The following is a 22,497-nucleotide window of genomic DNA, read 5'->3' on the forward strand; positions in this document are numbered from 1 at the left end:
AAGTAGTCCCATTTCTCCTGGACTCCATGTAATCCGTTCCAGTCTGATAAGGACTCATTTATGACTAATTTCATTTTTGAAAAGTCTGTTTTTCTAAAATCTAAAACTTTTGTTTTTGTGTGGTGGGACTCTTTCACAGTTCTTATATTAAACCACACTGACTGGTGATCACTAGATCCCAAGGTTTCGCCTACAATGACATCATATACCGAATCCCCGTTTGTGAATACCAAATCCAAAATGGCCTCCCTCCGGGTTGGCTCCTCAACCACTTGTTGTAGAGATAAACCCAGTAGGGAATTTAGAATATCTGTACTCCTGGTAGAACTTGCTATTTTGGTTTTCCAGTTTATATCTGGAAGATTGAAATCTCCCATAATGATAACTTCTCCTTTCATTGTCATTTTAGCTATTTCTTCAACTAGTAGATCATCTAGTTCTTTAACTTGACCAGGTGGTCTATATATCACACCTACACGAGTTACTGCATGGTTAGCAAACTGCAACGTAACCCAAACTGACTCTATGTTGGCCTCACCAACTTGTATTAGGTTAGATTTAATGCTATCTTTCACATACAGGGCCACTCCTCCTCCTTTCTTGCCTTCTCTGTCTCTTCTGTATAAAGAGTACCCTGGTATGGTTATGTCCCAGTCATTTCTTTCATTAAACCATGTCTCCATAACAGCCACTAAATCTACATTCTCAGATGCCATTATTAACCCAAGTTCATTGATTTTTTTACCTAAACTGCGAGCATTTGTAGACAGGACTCTGAGCTTATCATTTCTTAACCTCTGTGCTTCTGACCTGTTCTGGCATTGTTTCGGGGGGCAATTGGACTCTTTTATTTTCACTCTTTTGCCCCCCCTTACTAGTTTAAATACTCTTTCGCAAATTCTTGGAGTTGTTCACTAAGTACATTTGTTCCTTTGAGAGAAAGATGCAAGCCATCTTTTTTGTACAGTTCCTTTCTATTCCAAGTAGAGCTATCATGAGAAACAAAGCCAAATCCTTGCTCTTGACACCATTTACCAAGCCATATGTTGAACTCCTTTATGCGCCTCTGCCTATCATTCTGAACATTATGCACAGGCAGAACTTCAGAAAATGAAATGGTGGATGCAAAATCCTGTACGTCATTACCAAGTGTGATAAAAGATTTTTTCACCTCTGACACTTCATTGCAAGCCAGGTCATTTGTCCCTAGATGGACAAGAACATCCACGTCCCCTTCCTGCTTTGCTTGCTTAACAATATTAATAATACGTCTTCTATATATGTCAGCACAGAATCTGTCTTCATGTCATAGCAGAGAATCAGGCATCACGTCACCCACCACTGGAACAGGCCACTGTCACACATTTAGGCACCGGCACCCAGGCAGAGGAGAGAGGTCCCGTTACAGAGAATCTGGCCTTATGTCAGCACAGAATCTGTCTTCATGTCATAGCAGAGAATCAGGCTTCACGTCACCCACCACTGGAATAGGCCACTGTCACACATTTAGGCCCAGGCACCCAGGCAGAGGAGAGAGGTCCCGTAACAGAGAATCTGGCCTTATGTCAGCACAGAATCTGTCTTCATGTCATAGCAGAGAATCAGGCTTCACGTCACCCACCACTGGAACAGGCCACTGTCACACATTTAGGCCCAGGCACCCAGGCAGAGGAGAGAGGTCCCGTAACAGAGAATCTGGCCTTATGTCAGCGCAGAATCTGTATTCATGTCATAGCAGAGAATCAGGCATCACGTCACCCACCACTGGAACAGGCCACTGTCACACATTTAGGCCCAGGCAGAGGAGAGAGGTCCCGTAACAGAGAATCTGGCCTTATGTCAGCACAGAATCTGTCTTCATGTCATAGCAGAGAATCAGGCATCACGTCACCCACCACTGGAACAGGCCACTGTCACATATTTAGGCCCAGGCACCAAGTCAGTGGTGTAGTACAGTCGATATGAACCACATGAAGTTTCACCAAATATCCAGTCTGCAGGTTTGCAATAGGGTCATACCAATATACAGGAGCTGCAGCAATGATCACATGTTAAATATAGTTCCATATATTCATAAGCTGTTAGCAGAGAGTCAGGACATGCTAAATAAACCTCTTCAAATGTGCTATTAGATAACTGAGGAAAGTTTTAACAGACAGAGTCTTTACAGTGGACTCTTCCAGAAAGCCCCCTGTGTATTCTGCTACTTGGTTTGGTCTCCTCATTGCAGACATTTACTGTGAAGGAGGTAGGATCTCTGTCTAAGTTCTCTAAAGCTAAAGTTCATTTATCTATTGTAAAAAGTTATAATATATACCCATAATAGTTCTGTAGAATGTAAAGAGGTGACTGTATGTTTTTTAGCAGCCTTTAAACCCTGCAGCACATGCTAGGCTGAGTAGATGATGTACAGTTAAAGAGACATGTGTTCTTCCTAAAATGGCTGCAAGACATGCTGTATTCCAGGTCACCCTGCTGCAATATCTTTGTAAATGATTTTCTCTTGTTCATTTTTCTGTATGCTTTGTTATATCCTGTAACATGTATGTGGGAATGTAATATAATGACTGCCTGTTATGATATAGGTGGGCTGGTGACCTGGCTGTATACCACATAGTGGCAGTGTTTCCCTGTTGTATTACAGGCTCCAGCCAAGTGCACTACACCTCAATAAAGCTTTAAACCACAGAAGACCTGAGTGTCGTCCCTTAGAGTCCAATTAGAGTTTATGCCTGGAGGAGCTGGTGACCGAGTGAGTGTGAAAGCTGGAGGTGTCGCAGATGGTGCAAGGAAAAGAGGGTTACATTTGGTGCCGTGACTCGGATGTCATCATTCTGCTCAAAGTGACCAGTGAAGATACCTAAAGTCACCAGTGTGCGAGTTCTGAGGTGATTGTGCCACGGCGGAGCTGCTAGGCGGCAGATTGACCTTATTAGCGGTTTATATCCTCTCAGGAATAGAAGATGAGTGGACGAGCCAGAGCCCGCGGAAGAGCACGTGCCAGGGGGCAGCCCAGCCAAGGACAGCCTGGACAGGAGCAAGAGGCTCAAGAACCTAGACGCATTGAAAGACCCCAGCAGCCACCAGCCGAGCCTTTGCTTGTGGGAAGAGGGCGCCAGAGAGGCCCGCCAGTAGTGGAGAGACCTCCGACTGATGATCTGCAGCTTTCAGCTGGATTTCAGGACATATCCCTCGGAGAACGGGGTGGCCGCAGGCGTGACTTCCATGACCTTGGAGTGAACACCCGGCAGACCATTGAATAGAAATGTGAGACCTGTTTTTTTTTTGCACTGTGTGACAGGTTAAGGTTTAATCACAGAATCAGACTTCTATCTGCACGGTAGCGTGTGTCTTAGGTTTTTCTGAATGACACTATCAGTACCTTCAATGTAAGATATCCTTTTTGGGATAGATTTCAAGTAGGCCTCAAATACCAGAAACTAGTTATTTTGAGAATGGCAAATTTGGGAATGCTTTTTCAACCCAGAACAAAAAGTCTGCTTTTACGGTCACTACAAATAACTTGACCAGCTAAAACTGTGCAGATTTGGTTGAATAGAGATGTGAGACCTGTTTTTTTTTGCGCTGTGTGACAGTTATAGGTTTAATCACAGAATGACACTTCTATCAGCACGCTAGCGTGTGTCTTAGGTTTTTCTGAATGACACTATCAATAACTTCAATGTAAGATTTTCTTTTTGGGATAGATTTCAAGTAGGCCTGAAATACCACAAACTAGTTATTTTCAGAATGGCAAATTTGGGAATGCTTTTTCAACCCAGAATAAAAAGTCTGCTTTGACGGTCACTACAAATAACTTGACCAGCTAAAACTGTGCAGATTTGGTTGAATAGAGATGTGAGACCTGTTTTTTTTTGCGCTGTGTGACAGTTATAGGTTTAATCACAGAATGACACTTCTATCAGCACGCTAGCGTGTGTCTTAGGTTTTTCTGAATGACACTATCAATAACTTCAATGTAAGATTTTCTTTTTGGGATAGATTTCAAGTAGGCCTGAAATACCACAAACTAGTTATTTTCAGAATGGCAAATTTGGGAATGCTTTTTCAACCCAGAACAAAAAGTCTGCTTTGACGGTCACTACAAATAACTTGACCAGCTAAAACTGTGCAGATTTGGTTGAATAGAGATGTGAGACCTGTTTTTTTTTGCGCTGTGTGACAGTTATAGGTTTAATCACAGAATGACACTTCTATCAGCACGCTAGCGTGTGTCTTAGGTTTTTCTGAATGACACTATCAATAACTTCAATGTAAGATTTTCTTTTTGGGATAGATTTCAAGTAGGCCTGAAATACCACAAACTAGTTATTTTCAGAATGGCAAATTTGGGAATGCTTTTTCAACCCAGAACAAAAAGTCTGCTTTGACGGTCACTACAAATAACTTGACCAGCTAAAACTGTGCAGATTTGGTTGAAAAGAGATGTGAGACCTGTTTTTTTTTGCGCTGTGTGACAGTTATAGGTTTAATCACAGAATGACACTTCTATCAGCACGCTAGCGTGTGTCTTAGGTTTTTCTGAATGACACTATCAATAACTTCAATGTAAGATTTTCTTTTTGGGATAGATTTCAAGTAGGCCTGAAATACCACAAACTAGTTATTTTCAGAATGGCAAATTTGGGAATGCTTTTTCAACCCAGAACAAAAAGTCTGCTTTGACGGTCACTACAAATAACTTGACCAGCTAAAACTGTGCAGATTTGGTTGAAAAGAGAGGTGAGACCTGTTTTTTTTTGCGCTGTGTGACAGTTATAGGTTTAATCACAGAATGACACTTCTATCAGCACGCTAGCGTGTGTCTTAGGTTTTTCTGAATGACACTATCAATAACTTCAATGTAAGATTTTCTTTTTGGGATAGATTTCAAGTAGGCCTGAAATACCACAAACTAGTTATTTTCAGAATGGCAAATTTGGGAATGCTTTTTCAACCCAGAACAAAAAGTCTGCTTTTACGGTCACTACAAATAACTTGACCAGCTAAAACTGTGCAGATTTGGTTGAAAAGAGATGTGAGACCTGTTTTTTTTTGCGCTGTGTGACAGTTATAGGTTTAATCACAGAATGACACTTCTATCAGCACGCTAGCGTGTGTCTTAGGTTTTTCTGAATGACAATATCAATACCTTCAATGTAAGATTTTCTTTTTGGGATAGATTTCAAGTAGGCCTCAAATACCACAAACTAGTTATTTTCAGAATGGCAAATTTGGGAATGCTTTTTCAACCCAGAACAAAAAGTCTGCTTTTACGGTCACTACAAATAACTTGACCAGCTAAAACTGTGCAGATTTGGTTGAATAGAGATGTGAGACCTGTTTTTTTTTTGCGCTGTGTGACAGTTATAGGTTTAATCACAGAATGACACTTCTATCAGCACGCTAGCGTGTGTCTTAGGTTTTTCTGAATGACACTATCAATACCTTCAATGTAAGATTTTCTTTTTGGGATAGATTTCAAGTAGGCCTCAAATACCACAAACTAGTTATTTTCAGAATGGCAAATTTGGAAATGCTTTTTCAACCCAGAACAAAAAGTCTGCTTTTACGGTCACTACAAATAACTTGACCAGCTAAAACTGTGCAGATTTGGTTGAATAGAAATGTCAGGTCTATTTTTTAGGCGCTGGGTGACAGGCTCAACTTGCCCCTGATGTAATATATGGCCAAAAAATAACCACACTGTTGATGGTTAAATGCACTTGGGTGACACAGGCTCAGCCTGCACCAGATGTAGTATATGGCCAAAAAATAATCAGACTGTTGATGGTTAAATGCACTTCGGTCACATAGGCTCAGCCTGCAGCTGATGTAGGATATAGCACAAAATAACCACACTATTAATGGTTAAATACACTTGGTGATAGCTTGTGCTGGCGCACCACAAGTCACAAAATGGTCGCCGATCACCCCAGAAAAAAGTGATCTAAAAACGCTCTGGGCAGCCTCAAAAAAGTGAGCAAGTCGATATTAGCACTTCAATGATCCACAGCTGCAGATCGATCACAGAATGAAGTCTTTTGGAGGAGTTAATCTGCCTAATCTCGCCCTAACGTCGCAGCTGCAACCTCTCCCTATGCTTGAATCAGCAGAGTGACGTGCAGCGCTACGTGACCCAAGCTTATATAGAGGCTGGGTCACATGGTGCACTGGCCAATCACAGCCATGCCAATAGTAGGCATGGCTGTGATGGCCTCTTGGGCCAAGTAGTATGACGCTTGTTGATTGGCTGCTTTGCAGCCTTTCAAAAAGCGCCAAGAAAGCGCCGAACACCGAACCCGGACTTTTACGAAAATGTTCGGGTTCGGGTCCGTGTCACGGACACCCCAAAATTCGGTACGAACCCGAACTATACAGTTCGGGTTCGCTCATCCCTAACCATAACCCGTTGGTGTGGCTAAACCGGGTCTCTGGGGATAACGGCAGACTTTTACATTGGAGTTTATCGTTACAACCCTTCAACTTCACCATTACCTACAGACCTGGGAAACAGAATGGCAACACCGACAGGTTGTCCAGACAAACAGACCTCAGCCCAGCATAACCAGCGTTCTGGACAGCCTTAGTCTGCCCCGAAAAGGGGTCAGACAGTGTCTGCCAGAGTGTTCCACAAAAAGGGAGCACTGTTACAAAACTGTTATTTACCCTGTTAGTCTGATTGGTAAAGGGGAGAAATGTGGCGGAACCAGCTCCACCACTTGTGCCTGTAGAGGACTGCTTGCCCGCCTCCTGCCTCTGGATTACGGCCCTTTAAGAACCATCTGGGGACATCCTGTGGAGTTACTGGATGGCCTCCATTTCATGTATCAGAGGCACATGGTGAGAACAATGGATGAAGCACATGGTGAGAACAATGGATGGCGGCCATTTTAACTCACAGACACTGTTTGGACTTTTCTACACTGTGCCATCTTGCCGGTATTTGGTGCACAGAGACATCATTCAGTAGTTTGAAACTACCAAACAGGGGACACATTTATTAGTGACTATTTTCTGTATAACTTGTATATTTTCGGTGTAACTGGCATAAAACTGTATCTTCCAAACTACTGAACGGATGTGGGTGAATTTTGGATATGTGGTTCACCCAGATCCCCCGGTTCCGAGGATATACTGGTTATGGGGTTATTGCATGTTTTGGGGTTCCTGTGATATGTTTTGTAAAACTGTATTTCTCTGCCTTTGATAATTATATTCGCCATTGTGTTCAGTAATCATCACCGGCAGAGGGGAGGATTTTGGGTGGGAGTGTCTGTGTTTATTGTACGGATTGATTGGTTGTATTTCAAAGCCCTGTGGGCAGTTCTATGTTTGTGGATTGTAAATAAAAGAGTCTGTATGCCCCAGGACAGTCAGTTCTAGCTTGACCCACACATCACAGCCTCGACTCGTTTTGTGGGGGAAAGATTATCCTAGCTGTAAAATAGTTAGTGGGATTGTTCTACATTTACAGGATCCTTCTGGATATCGAGACGAAGCAGCTCCTCTCTCTCTACCTAAACAGAGATCCAGACTATCCAAGCAGTCCAGCTTCCAGCTAGCCTGGGAGTAACCATAACAGTCACTGTTGTTGCAGAGCTCGACAGCTACCACTCCCTTCCCTCCAATGACCAAATTACCCTGTTGTCGGACACGGGGAAGTTGAACAAAAAAACCTCTCTATGCTGAAGCTACCTCCTACTGGGCTCCACCCTAGGCACGTGCCCTCAGATGCCTACTGTTAGATCCGACTCTGAGTCGTTTAAGATTTTTCAATATTTGGTCTTAAAGATCACTTAATAACATGACTACAGCCACGCACTACAGCATCTCTTTGAGTGAGAACACCATGCTACAGTAATAACATAGAGCACTATAGCATGCTATGACAGTGGTCATGTTGGTGAAGGATGCAATCGGTATGACTTACTCCACAGAGGATTTTTTTTGTAAAATTGCAGAAAAAACGGCACAAACTATACTGTACGCTGCAGTTCATCACCAGGTTTGCATTTTAAAGATAGTTTCAAAATCTTAGTTAGACAGTAACTTCATAAAGGACTCCAACGATTGTTAAAAGGGTAATCTTCCATTTCAGGTCACAATCATTAAAGTCACTCACATTTATTCAGTAACTGAATGGATTTTGTGAATCAACATGATTCTGCGCTGAATAGAAAATATGGAAAAACAAGAATTCAAATTGACGAGGGAACTGATTGGCTAAAGCAAACTTTATCAATTTTCCAGCGTATGTCTAATGACTGTACTTACTGGAGGTATATGGTGTCAAAATCAACTGTTTTGAAGTTGCATGAGTTTTACTGTGATCATACAAAATACGTAAATTAAATTTTTCAGTGCTCATACAGCCACACACTACCACAGGGTCAATATCAGTAACTTAAAGGGTTTTCTGCCATGATACTGTAAATTAGAGATGGCCTTGCGGTTCGCCCGGCGGTCGGTTCGAGTCAAACTTTGATCGTTCGCTGTTCGCCGAATATGCGAACATATGGCGATATTCGCGCCCGCCATATTCTTTTACATTGTGAAGAACTTTGACCCATGACACATCCATCAGGTGGTACAGGAAAGCCAATTGAGACATTTCAGCACATGGACATACCCCCTACCTTATAAATAGACCTGATCTGGCTGCCATTTTACATTCTGTCTTTTGTCAGTGTAGGGAGAGGTTGCTGTGTGGAGCAGGGACATACTGTTAGTGACACAAATCACTAGCTAATAGGACCACAAAAGTCCTTTTAAGGACTGGTATAGGTGTACTATTGTTTGGTGTGCAGTATATAGGGGTGTAATACACTTATAATATACTTTCTAACATAGAAAGCATATTATAGTGGATTTGTATTGTGCAGCATTGTGACTGGTGATCGGTTCTGCAGCGATACTGCAACTACAAAGAGTGACAAACGCAATTAGAAAAAAGTATTATAACTGGTGTGATAGACCAGTTGTCCCCCAAAACGACAGATTGAAGCGGGGTGTTATATACTAATATACTTTCATAATAGAGTATTTGAGTACTGCAGAATGATTTTTTCTGTTTTGCTGCGTTCCCTCTGCTACACACAGTGACAAACGTTACTGGAAAAAAGTATTATAACTGGTGTGATATACCAGTGGCCCCCGAAAACGACAGATTGAAGCGGGGTGTTATATAACAATATACTTTTTATAATAGTGTATTTGGGAACTGCAGAAATTTAGCCTCTTTCATTGTGTTCCCTCTGCTACACACAGTGACAAACGTTACTGGAAAAAAAAAGTATTAGAACTGGTGTGATAGACCAGTGGCCCCCCAAAATGACAGATTGAAGTGGGGTGTTATATACCTTCTTCCACATACACTGTGTTTCTCTAGAGACTTTTGTCACAGGGAGATTTAAACAGTAACAGGCAGAGGAAGAGGCAGGCCTTTCCGCAGGGGTGGTAGGGGAAGGGCAGGCGCACCAGGCCAGAGCCAAAGTGGGAAGTTGCAGAAGGTGCGTTCGATTACGTCAAAGGATTCACCAGACTTTGTTGAGTGGCTCACTCAGCCTTCAGCTTCTGCACCCTCCTCATCCTCTCTATCTGCACCCTCTTCACTCTCTGCTGTGTGCACCCCCAAAGACACCAACACTACCACCACCATATACCCTCCGCTTGAGTCACAGGAATTATTTTCCGATCCATTACAAGACATTTCCGATGCGCAGACATTCTTGACATTGGTTTAGGAATAGGAGGTAGCAACAGCTGCCACTGAGCAGTATGACGACAGTACGCAGATCAGCCCAAGAATGTTGGTCCCCGCTGTTGCTGCCTACTCCGAGATCTCTAATGTTAGTGGTAGGGAAGGTGACGTCAATGATGACGTGTTTATGGACGTCATGTGGGTGCCCACAAGAGAGGAAGAGGAGGGGAGTTCAGATGGAGAGATGGACCAACAGATAGGGAGGAGAAGCAGGCAGAACTTACATTGCACAGGAGGGAAAAACCAGACTGCTAATGTATCAATGTATCAGGAGCGAGCCATCAACCATGTATGGTCACATCTGGCGCTCCCAGGACGCCGACACATGGCTCCGCAGTGTGGACTTTTTTAACGTGTCCGCTGCTGACAATAGTGTTGGCATCTGCAGCCTTTGCCGTCAACGCATAAGTCGCGGTAAGCCCAACACTCACCTAGGGACGACCGCCTTGAGAAGGCACCTGGCCTCCCATCACCGAGCCCAGTGGGAGCAATGCCGTCAAAACCCACAAAGCCACACTCCAGGCGCTCACCGTCCAGCCTCTTCTCCTTCTCCTCTCTCCTCACAATTGTCCTCCACTCCACCTCCCATCGTGCCGTCCTCACGTTTATCTGGCAAAAGGCAGGCTTCCGTGGCCCAAATGTTTGAGCTTAAAAAAATTATTATGCCGGATAACCCTCTTGCCCAACGGTTGACCGCTGGCTTGTCGGAACTGTTAGCCCGCCAACTACTGCCATATAAACTGGTGGACTCTGAGGCCTTTCACAAATGTGTGGCCATTGGAACACCGCAATGGAAGGTCCCAGGAAGGTAATATTTCTCCCAGAAGAGCATCCCAGAGCTATATGGCCATGTTCAGCGGCAAGTGAATGTAACTCTGGCACACAGTGTCGGTGCCAAGATACATCTGACCACAGACACGTGGTCTAGCAAACAGGGGCAGGGAAGGTATATAACTTTTACTGCCCACTGGGTGAACCTTCTGACGGCCGTCAAGCATGCAACCCGTGGCACCCGTGTAGATTTGGTTTTACCGCCACGGATTGCATGCAGGCCTGCCTCTTCTTCTTCTCCTCCTACTCCATCCTCTCTCTCCTCCTCGGCTGACTCCTCCTTTTCCGCTGCTGCTGTCTCTTCCACTGCACCTCCCAAGATCCCCAGAACCTATTCGACATGCCAGGTGAGACGTTGCCATGCTGTGCTGCGTCTGTTGTGCCTGGAAGCCAAGAGCCACACCGGTCCTGCACTCCTTTCAGCTTTGCGTTCACAGGCAGATCAGTGGCTAGCACCGCTCAATTTGACAGTTGGTAAAGTGGTGTGCGACAACAGTGCCAATCTGCTGAGCGCGCTGAAACAGGGCAAAATTACACACGTGTGCATGGCACACGTCCTGTACTTAGTCGTGCAGCGATTCGTTGTCAAATACCCTGGGGTCCAGGACGTCTTGCGGCAGGCCAGGAAAATCTCGGGCCATTTCAGAAGATCTTACACGGCCATGGCTCGCCTTGCTGACATTCAGCGGCGACACAACCTGCCCGTCAGACGTCTTATTTGTGACTGCCCAACGCGATGGAACTCAACCTTGTATATGCTTAATAGGCTGCTCCAGCAGGCACACGTGCAGTTAACGACTACCTGTACGAACTCTGTGGCAGGACAGGTTCTGGGAGCTTGTTTTTTTTTCACTGCGCCAGTGGCTGCTCATGCGCGACGCATTCAGACTTCTGCGGCTATTTGATGAGATCACCAAACTGGTCAGCCGCAGCCAGGGCGCCATCAGTGACATTGTGCCTTATGCCTTCCTTCTGGAGCATGCATTGCGTCGTGTCATTGGTCGAGGAGTAGGAGCAGGAAGATGAGGAAGTTGCAATGCTGGATGCATTCCCAGGGGGGGCTACTCCATCTGAGACAAGTCAACAACAGGAGTCTGAAAAGGAGTCAGAGAAGGATGGTGCCAGGGTGGATGAGGAGGAGCAAGAAGAGCATGCTTTAAACCTTTCTGGGATCCCTGGTGTTGTCCGTGGATGGGGGGAGGAGAACGAGGATGACATTATCCTGGATGATGAGAAGGAGCCAGGCCACTACACTGCTTCCAGTTTAGTGCAAATGTGGGCCTTTATGCTCCAGTGTTTTAAGGGGGACACCCATATAAAAAGCATAAAGGGCAAGGACCAGTACTGGGTGGCAACATAGTTAGACCCCCGGTACAAACAAAAAATGGCGGAAATGTTACCACGATCACAGAGGGCTGTTAGAATGCAGCACTTCCAGGCCTTGCTTCGAGAAATGCTGTCTGTGAAGGTTCTCATTTATCCAGGTCATGGTATATCTGTAAAGAATAAATCAAGGCAACTGGACGTACTGTAGATTTATTGAAAACGTTTCACTCGTTCTTCCAATGAGCTTTCTCAATTCTGAGTGAGTGTACAAGAATTCTCTGTCTTTGAAGACAGTCAAGTACGTGTTTTGGATAAGGAGGCCGATTGGTACAAACAAGGTGTGAAGGAGGCCATCTACGTAAAAATGGAGAAGCCAAGCTTGAATAGAGGCGGGGGGTTAGACATCTATTGTCTGCCACATACAATGCTGTCTTGACACCATTTTCTGGGAAGTCTTTATCACCTACTGACTCCAATTAGGATAATGGAATCAACACCTTTGACCCCATGCTGAGTATAATGACCTCTGACCCTATGCTGGGTATAATTACCAGATGTTGATTCAGTTACATATTTATACCCAGAGAATTATTGTACAGTCACTCAGAATTGAGAAAGCTCGTAGGAAGAACGAGTGAAACGTTTTCAAGAAATATACAGTACGTCCAGTTGCCTTGATTTATTCTTTACAGATATTTTCGAGAAATGCTGCATTCTGCTTTTGCGTGCGCTGGCAGAGGAATTTCGACTCACAGAGAAACAGTTGCGGGTACCAATCCAACAGCGCCTGCAAGAAGAGGGCGGTTTGAAGATGTGTTGGTTACTTCTGATATGAGATCATTCTTTCAGCCGACCCATTGACAGCTATTCTCCAGATCTAGCATCAGGGAACGCCTAGACCTACAGGTGTCTGACTACATCAGGTTAACGGCCGATGTGGATGCTCTGAGAAGTGATGAACCCCTGGACTACTGGGTGGGCATGCTTGACCTCTAGCCAGAGCTGGCAGAATTTGCAATGGAACTGTTGGCTTGCCCCTCATTCAGTGTCCTGTCCGAAAGGACGTTCAGCGCAGCAGAGGGGATCGTGACCGATAAGCGCACTCGCCTAGCTCACGACAGTGTTGACTACCTCACATTTCTAAAAATGAATGAGGCATGGATCTCGGAGGATTTCAACACATGTGACCAGTAGACCATGTTTGATTCAAATTCTTCATGACAGCCCACAAATATCCGCCACCACCCATTACAAATCATGGTCCCTGTCTTAGGTAAATACAGCGGCATAAAAGGCCTTTTATGTCCTTTGAATGCCTAATTTTTTGGGGCCTGTAGTGGCCGACAATTACTTCGTTATCCTGTGAATGACTAATGTACCTCCAGCCACAGAATACAAAGTTCTTTGCTGTCAGGTGAACGCCTGTTGGCTAATTTTTGGGGCCTGTAATGGCCGACACTTACTTCAGTATCCGGTGAATGCCTAATGTACCTCCAGCCACAGAATACAAAGTTCTTTGCTGTCAGGTGAATGCCTGTTGGCTAATTTTTGGGGCCTGTAATGGCCGACACTTACTTCAGTATCTGGTGAATGCCTAATGTACCTCCAGCCACAGAATACAAAGTTCTTTGCTCTCTCAGGTGAACGCCTGTTGGCTAATTTATGGGGCCTGTACTGGCCGACACTTACTTATTTATCATGTGAATGCCAAATTTTTCTGATGGAATTGAAAATCAATGGGTCTGTAAACGCTCCGCTAAATTGTGGAACGGATGTGGACCCATTTTACAGACGTGTGTATTTACCGACTGCTGTCAGTTCTGGCTGATTTAGGCCGAGCTATTACCCTAAAACAGAGCAATATTACAAAAAACAAAATACACGTTATAACTGTATACATGATTTATATAACTTATTAGAAAAAAATATATTTTTATGGCAACTTTTCCAATAGCAGAAGCATCTCCTGCACCCCCTTCATGGCCTGGCGTTGCATCTACTGCATGGCCTTCATGTACTCCTGAATGGGCTGCATATCCTGGCAGTGCTCCTTCTGCATTTTGACCAATTTGGCCTTCAATGTACTGTTTTAAAAAAAATATATATATGAACATTATTTGCAATTCTTATTAAACCTTTAAACCTTTATTTTGTGGTGTATCTGACTTTATGATCGCTTGCTATTACACCTTTTTGTGATAAAAGTTGTCCCAAAAAATGCCTTTTTGGAGAGTTTAAAATTTTTGTTTTGAAAGGTGTCCACCTGAGGGGTTAGTTGGTATGATATTTTTATACAGCTGGTTGTTACAGATGCGGCAAGACCTAATATGTAGTGTTGATCACGAATATTCGAATTTCAAATTTTTATCGCGAATATAGGTACTTCGAAAATTTGCGAATATTTCGAATATAGTTATATAAATTCGTCATTTCGAATATTCAAATGTTTTTTTTTTTTTTTTGTTTTTTTTTATCAGTACGCATGATCCCTCACTGCAATAAGAAGGCTGCAATATACTTGACTTTAGGAGTAGTAGTGTTTGCGAATTTTGCTCTATATTCATTTTTTTCGAATATTCGCTATATTGCTATATATTCTTGTTTTAGAATATTACAAATATTCGAAAAAACGAAGTTATAGCAATACAGCGAATATTCAAAAAAAACGAATATAGAGCAATTTAGCTAATATAGTGCTATAATCTTCTTTGTCTAATAGTTGTAATTTTTTTCTCATCTGAAATTCAGATTGGAAAAAAATTACAACTATAAAAAAAAAGATTATAGCACTATATTAGCTAAATTGCTCTATATTCGTTTTTTTTCAAATATTCGCTATATTGCTATATATTCAGTTGTTTTAGAATATTACGAATATTCTAAAAACTAAGTTATAGCAATATAGAGAATATTCGAAAAAAATCGAAAAAAGAGCAATTTGAAAAATTTGCAATAAAAATTCGAATACGAAAATTCGAATTACAAAAACTTGCATATTACACAATCATTACCTTTCAGATTTTTCGAGTAAAAAAAAATCGCAAATTTTCGAATTTGCAAATATTTGACAAATATTCTACAAAATATTCGCGAAATATCGCGAATTCGAATATGACCCCTGCCGATCATCACTACTAATATGTAAAATGACACAATAAAAGCATTGTTGAACCAAAAATAATTCATGTTTTAGTGTCTCCATAGTTTGAGAGCCATAATATTATTTTTATTTGGCGATTGTCTAATGTTGGGGTCTAATTTTTGGCTGAATAAAATGACCGAATGTTACTATTTTGGGGGGCATATGCCTATTTCTGATAGCTTGATGTTGCACTTTAGTGATGTTAGGTGACTGAATTAGTATTTTTTTTAATTGTTTATTTATTTTTATTTTTACAGTGTTCCCCTGAGGGGTTAGATCATAGGATATTTTTATAGAGACGGTCGATGTACACGGCAGTACAAAATATGTCTGTTTGTCTATTTTTTTACTCTTTTTTTATTTATTTAAAGTCTTTGTACACATTGACTATTTAAATCTCAATACGTTAATAAGTGATATTTATAATAATTATATAGTTTATTAGTTAGTGATATTTCAGTACAGTATAATTTTATTTTGCTTGTTAGTTAGTGATAGTTCTATAGAGTTTAATATTATTTATTTGTTAAAGGGGTTATCCCATCTTTTGAAGTCTGCCTAATTGTGTAGTTTTTGACACCGGTATCAACTTACCCAATAGAAGTTATTAGAGATTTGTCCTCCCTTCTTATATATTTGACCTTCTTTTGTAGCCTTGTTTACTGCTGGTCGTTATAGGTTATGGCCACCCCAACAACATCGGAGCATTGGCCACGCTTGCGCGCTATCCTCTTCTTTTTTTAACGCAGCCCGACCTGACTCTAGGGCTTGCGCATTTTCGCGCCTGCGCGGTGGATTCCTTTAGTTTGTCCTGTGTTTTTTTTTGCAGAGAACTCTCTGCGCCTGCGCGCTTGCTAGTTCTCCTGCGCTTGTAGCTGCGGAGGCTGAGAGAATGATTTCCTGCTCCCACGGGAGCGCGCATGCCAAACAAGGAGGCGGAGTCAGTAGATCAGCAGACCGCTGATCCTGCTGTCAGTCAATAGAAATGTAAACACCCCCTGACTGAGCAGTTTTTCGAACATGAGAGAGCATCCACAGCATGGAAATGAGAAGGTGGGATAACCCCTTTAATGGTTTTAATGTAGATTAAAGAGTTATTGTCCAGTGTTCTTTTTTGTATTACTATAGTGTATGTTGTCCCCTCATTGTTGGCCCTTTTAATGTTTACGTACATGTTATGGATACATAATCATATTGCTATGTGCACATATTTACCCTCCTGACGCGGGCTGGCGATCGGCTCCTCTTCCTCCGAGTCCTGAGATGGGGCGGTGATGGAGGGTCCAGCACTTTCCACCTCCACCTCCTTCACTTCTCCCACAGAGGGGGGGCTGGTTGCTCCATAGCACAGCCTGTGTGCTCTCCTCCTGGGGCTGGTCGCTGTCGCTCCCTGCGCTCTTGTAAGGTCGGGTCCTTGCTGGAGGTGCAGGGGTTGCTTTCCTGAGTGCAGCACAGCGCTCTGCGCCTTCCGGGAGGCGGGTAGGGGGATATACTTCTAGCGCAGCCCGGCGCATGGCTGCCTGCGCTCTCAGTAGCTGAGTTTCTGTTTTGGGATCTAAAGCATGGTGCTGTGCTGGAAGGCTGAGAGACGCATGAGGGCTGCACGCTGAGAAACAGGCCCCCTAAAGCCTGCTGTAAACTGCCGGGGATAAAACGGGTAGAAAGGTGACGTGACTGTTCTATGGACTTTTCATTCTGTGAATTTAACACCAAGACTGTATTAAGTCGCTTTTCTTTTGCCTTTTGTGTGAAATAAACACTGACATTTTGATTTACAAACTTGTTTTGCCTCTGTACTGCGTCCGCTTACCCTGCCTACCAGAGCAAATCCTCACAATTGGTGGCTTGGAGCGGGCACAAGCAGTGAGGCTGGCATAAACGCCAAAATATTTTTTCGGTACGGTTGGATGTCCTGGATTAACCCAGCTAAATTTAAGCCTCTGTTACGTGACAAAATGGAGGCTATAATGAAAGCTCTCGTGGAGGCTAACCAAGACTAGCAAGAAACAAACCAGCTGCTGTTACAACACATGATGGCTTTACAGACGGCAGGAGCGTCCCAGAGTGTCCATAATGTCCGGAAAGCGGTTCGTGCGGCGATCCCCAAGATGACACCATCAGATGACGTCGAAACCTACCTGGCGATGTACGAGAACGTGGCCACAAGGGAGAATTTACCCTGAGATCAGTGGGTTGAGGTCGTCCTGACATCCGATTCCCAGCGGGTGTATTTTGACTTGCCAGATGATCAAACGGCCGACTACCAGAAAGTCAAGGGTGAGATTCTGGCAAGACTGGGGGTGAATGTGTTGGTCCAGGCCTAGCAGGTGCATCAGTGGGGGCTTAAGCCGGCTGAGTCCATGAGACTCCCAGCCTGACGTGCTGAGCCCCACTGCTATGCTGGACCGTCTGTTGGCTGATGTGTTCTGGAGTAGTGTTGATCACGAATATTCGAATTGCGAATTTTAATCGCGAATATCGGCACTTCGAGAATTCACGAATATTTAGAATATCGCTAAATATATTTGTAATCGCAAATTTTATGCAAATTTTCGCAATCAAGAAAATAATGCCTGGAGATCATGAATTCGCGAATTCTCGAATATATGGCGAATATTCGCCCAAATATTCACAAAATATCGCAAATTCGAATATTGCCCCTGCTGCTCATCACTATTCTGGAGGGCTTTGCCACCCCCTCTCCAGCAATGAATCGGCCAGGTCTCTCCAGGTAATGCTCTCAAGATGGTCGACCTGGTGGAGTGCTATGAGGCTACCCGGAATCTACAGGGGGGTTCTTTTGGGAGGAGGCTAGTCAAATCCCGTAACTTTCCACCCAAGACCTGGCGGTTTGTGCCCACCAAACACGCCCGGGATGTACCGCCTGTGGACCCAGTTCCGATAGTCTGGAGTCGGGAGCCTGGCCATGTACGAGCTGACTGTCCACATCAGGTGGACCCATGGACACGAACTATGGCTTCAGTCAGTCGCTATATGCTAGTAAGCTGTGTGCAGCGGGTGCCCCGGAGACTCTGAATCACCTGTGCCAGGTGGAGGTGGGAGACACTCCAGCGGAGGCTCTGTTGGACTCAGGGAGTCTGGTGACCCTGGTACGGTCCACTGAGTATACTGGCCGTAAAGTCGGGGTCATGTGTATTCATGGAGACTTAAAAGACTACCCCACTGCTATGGTGTCTCTATCCACGGTTGCCGGCAGGTGGACCCACGAGGTGGCTGTCGCCACCAATCTACACTTCAAACTTATAATAGGGAGAGACTTCCTGGGCTTCCCAGCACTGTGGCCTGCTATGAGAGTGACTTATACCCATGAGACAGGGGTAACACTAGCAGAGTGGCCCGGCTCAGTGGGAGGACCAGAACCCTGGGAACCTGAGACCGAAGGGCCAGCGGTAGGGGTGTCCGCCACTTCGGTGGAAGAGAGGGAGACAACCCCACTAAGTGTGATGATGGGAGACATGGAGGACTTGCCGCCTGGTCCTGAGCTGGCAGACCTCAATGTCTCCGGGGATAATTTTGGTACCGTCCAACCCTGGGACGCAACCCTATCCCGAGCCTGGGAAAATGTATTAATAGTAGATGGTGAACCACAACAACCAGGGGCAGAGTCGGTGTTCCCCCGTTTTGTGGTTCATCAGGAGATGTTGTACTGGGTAAACCAGCTGCGAGGTGAATCCATTGAACAGTTGGTGGTGCCCCAATCTTATTGCAAACTCGTGTTAGAGCTAGCCCACCAACATGTTCTCGGGGGTCATCTGGGAATGCAGAAGACACAGGACCAGATACTACAATGGTTTTACTGGCTCAGTGTGTTTAGAGAGCTAGAAGAATTCTGAAAGTATTGCCCGACCTGCCAGGCAAATATCCCCCAGCACCTTTTTCGCAGTCTCTTGATACCTCTCCCGATCATCGAGGTGCCCTTTGAGCGAATCGCTATGGACCTCATAGGCCCAGTACCAAAGTCTGCTAGAGGACACCAACACATCTTGGTCGTCCTGGACTACGCCACTCGGTACCCGGAGCCGGAGCCACTGCGACATACATCGGCGAAGCTTATAGCTAAGGAGCTAATGGAGATGTTCTCCCAAGTGGGGCTACCTAAAGAGGTCCTGACTGACCAGGGGACCCCTTTTATGTCTAAGGTCATGAGGGAACTCTATAAGTTGCTGCATATCAGACAGTTACGGACGTCCGTGTACCATCCGCAAATGGATGGACTGGTTGAAAGGTTTAACAAAACTCTAAAAACTATGTTAAAAAGGGTGGTGTCTAAAGATGGGAAGGATTGGGACCTTCTTCTGCCCTATCTCATGTTTGCTGTGCGAGAGGTACCCCAGGCTTCTACTGGGTTCTCGCCCTTCAAATTGCCTTATGGCAGACATACTCGAGGTCTGTTCGATGTGGCCAAAGAGGCGTGGGAACAGCAACCCACTCCGCATAATAATGTCCTGGAGTATGTTATCAAGATGCAACAGCGGATAGAGACCATTTTGCCTTTTGTCAGGGAGCATATGGAGGCCGCTTAGCGAGCCCAGAGCCGGATCTATAATCGGCAGGCTCGGGTCCGGATCTTTAACCCGGGTGATCGGACCAGCGAGTTTGTTAGTCAGAACACGGATGTGTTCTCGGACCTCTCTGGATGCACTTCCGCAATCCAGCATGACATTGTCACTGAGCCTCAGGCAAAAGTCCGGTTAAAGCCATACCAGGTACCCGAGGCTCGGCGACAAGCCATCTCGGAGAAAGTGCATCTCATGCTGCAGCTAGACATCATCGAGGAGTCTAATAGTGAGTGGGCCAGTCCTATAGTCTTAAAAAGCCGGACGGGACGTTGCGGTTTTGTAACGATTTTCGTAAACTGAACTAATTCAATGCATATTCCATGCCTCTGGTGGATGAGCTTATTGAAAGGTTAGACCAAGCCAGGTATTTTTCTATTTTGGACCTCACTAAAGGGTACTGGCAGGTACCCTTGACGAAGGGCTGCCAAAGAGAAAACTACCTTCATTACACCAGAGGGGCTGTACCAATATAAGGTGTTACCCTTCGATCTGCATGGCGCCCCTGCCACTTTTCAACATCTAATGGTCATTGTGCTTCGTCCACATCGGCGGTACGCCTTGGCTTACCTGGATGATATTGTCATTCACAGTACCGACTGGGAAAGTCCGTAATGGTTCGCTGGAATGACCAGGCGGAAGAAGCTTTCTCCGCTTTGAAGTTGGCCCTGTGTGGGTCCCCGGTTTTGGTGACGCCCTACTTAAAAAGGGAGTTTATAGTTCAAACCGATGCCTCCGAAGTAGGCCTCTGTGCTGTACTGTCTCAGGAAGTCAACGGGGAGGAGCATCCCGTTGTCTTCCTCAGCCGTAAGCTCACTCCAGCCGAGACCCGGTACAGTATAGTGGAGAGAGTGCCTGGCCTTTAAGTGGGCACTCGAGTCTCTCCGCTATTATCTGTCAAGGAGAAAGTTCTGTCTTGTGACCGACCACTCCCCTCTCAAGTGGATGAGCCAGGCCAAAGAGAGGAATGCTCTGGTCACCAGATGGTTCTTGTCCTTGCAGGGTCCCGGGTACAGTGTCTGGCGTGCTTTCACCCCCTCAGGGTTGAACAAAGGGGGGGGGTATATGACATAGCAAAGGAGTTTTGTTTGGGAAGGCGGGTATTTTCCTCCCAACATGGACGGCTGGGCTGATTTCCAGCCAGGTGAGATCAAATACCAGACCGGAGTTTAAGTGCCGGTCTGGGTTTTGGCAGCACCTGGCTGTCCTTTAAATAGGCAGCTGGGCTCAGTAGCTGAGTCTCTGTTTTGGGATCTGAAGAATGGTACTGTGCTGGAAGGCTGAGAGCCGCATGAGGGCTGCATGCTGAGAAACAGGTCCCCTAAAGCCTGGTGTGAAATGCCGGGGATAAAACGGCTATAAAGGTGACGTGACTGTTCTATAGACTTTTCATTGTGTGAATTTAACACCAAGACTGTATTAAGTCGTTTTTCTTTTGCCTTTTGTGTGAAATAAACACTGACATTTTGATTTACAAACTTTTTTTGCCTATATACTGCTTCCACCTACCCTGCCTATCAGAGCAAATCCTCACAATATATGCAGTACAGACCAAAAGTTTGGACACACCTTCTCATTCAAAGAGTTTTCTTTATTTTCATGACTATGAAGGCATCAAAACTATGAATTAACACATGTGGAATTATATACATAACAAACAAGTGTGAAACAACTGAAAATATGTCATATTCTAGGTTCTTCAAAGTAGCCACCTTTTGCTTTGATTACTGCTTTGCACACTCTTGGCATTCTCTTGATGAGCTTCAAGAGGTAGTCCCCTGAAATGGTTTTCACTTCACAGGTGTGCCCTGTCAGGTTTAATAAGTGGGATTTCTTGCCTTATAAATGGGGTTGGGACCATCAGTTGTGTTGTGGAGAAGTCAGGTGGATACACAGCTGAAAGTCCTACTGAATAGACTGTTAGAATTGGTATTATGACAAGAAAAAAGTAGCTAAGTAAAGAAAAACGAGTGGCCATCATTACTTTAAGAAATGAAGGCCAATCAGTCCGAAAAATTGGGAAAACTTTGAAAGTGTCCCCAAGTGCAGTCACAAAAATCATCAAGCGCTACAAAGAAACTGGCTCACATGCGGACCGCCCCAGGAAAGGAAGACCAAGAGTCACCTCTGCTAAGTTCATCCGAGTCACCAGCCTCAGAAATCGCAGGTTAACAGCAGCTCAGATTAGAGACCAGGTCAATGCCACACAGAGTTCTAGCAGCAGACACATCTCTAGAACAACTGTTAAGAGGAGACTGTGTGAATCAGGCCTTCATGGTAGAATATCTGCTAGGAAACCACTGCTAAGGACAGGCAACAAGCAGAAGAGACTTGTTTGGGCTAAAGAACACAAGGAATGGACATTAGACCAGTGGAAATCTGTGCTTTGGTCTGATGAGTCCAAATTTGAAGATCATTTGTTCCAACCACCGTGTCTTTGTGCGGCGCAGAAAAGGTGAACGGATGGACTCTACATGCTTGGTTCCCACCGTGAAGCATGGAGGAGGAGGTGTGATGGTGTGGGGGTGCTTTGCTGGTGACACTGTTGGGGATTTATTCAAAATTGAAGGCATACTGAACCAGCATGGCTACCATAGCATCTTGCAGCGGCATGCTATTCCATCCGGTTTGCGTTTAGTTGGACCATCATTTATTTTTCAACAGGACAATGACCCCAAACACACCTCCAGGCTGTGTAAGGGCTATTAGACCATGAAGGAGAGTGATGGGGTGCTGCGCCAGATGACCTGGCCTCCACAGTCACTGGACCTAAACCCAATCGAGATGGTTTGGGGTTGGGGTGAGCTGGACTGCAGAGTGAAGGCAAAAGGGCCAACAAGTGCTAAGCATCTCTGGGA

General features: G+C 44.7%; 1 long non-coding RNA gene across 1 annotated transcript; it reads left to right on the forward strand.

Moving 5' to 3' along the window:
• Positions 1-13,308: 13,308 nt before the first annotated feature.
• On the forward strand, positions 13,309-21,942 carry LOC121002064. The gene is made up of 3 exons (XR_005779206.1): positions 13,309-13,319; positions 14,126-14,127; positions 21,592-21,942. It is a non-coding gene; the product is annotated as an uncharacterized LOC121002064 (long non-coding RNA).
• The last annotated feature ends 555 nt before the right edge of the window (positions 21,943-22,497 follow it).

The sequence above is a fragment of the Bufo bufo genome, chromosome 5 (genome assembly GCF_905171765.1).
Source record: "Bufo bufo chromosome 5, aBufBuf1.1, whole genome shotgun sequence".
In the NCBI taxonomy this organism is placed as follows: Eukaryota; Metazoa; Chordata; class Amphibia; order Anura; family Bufonidae; genus Bufo; species Bufo bufo.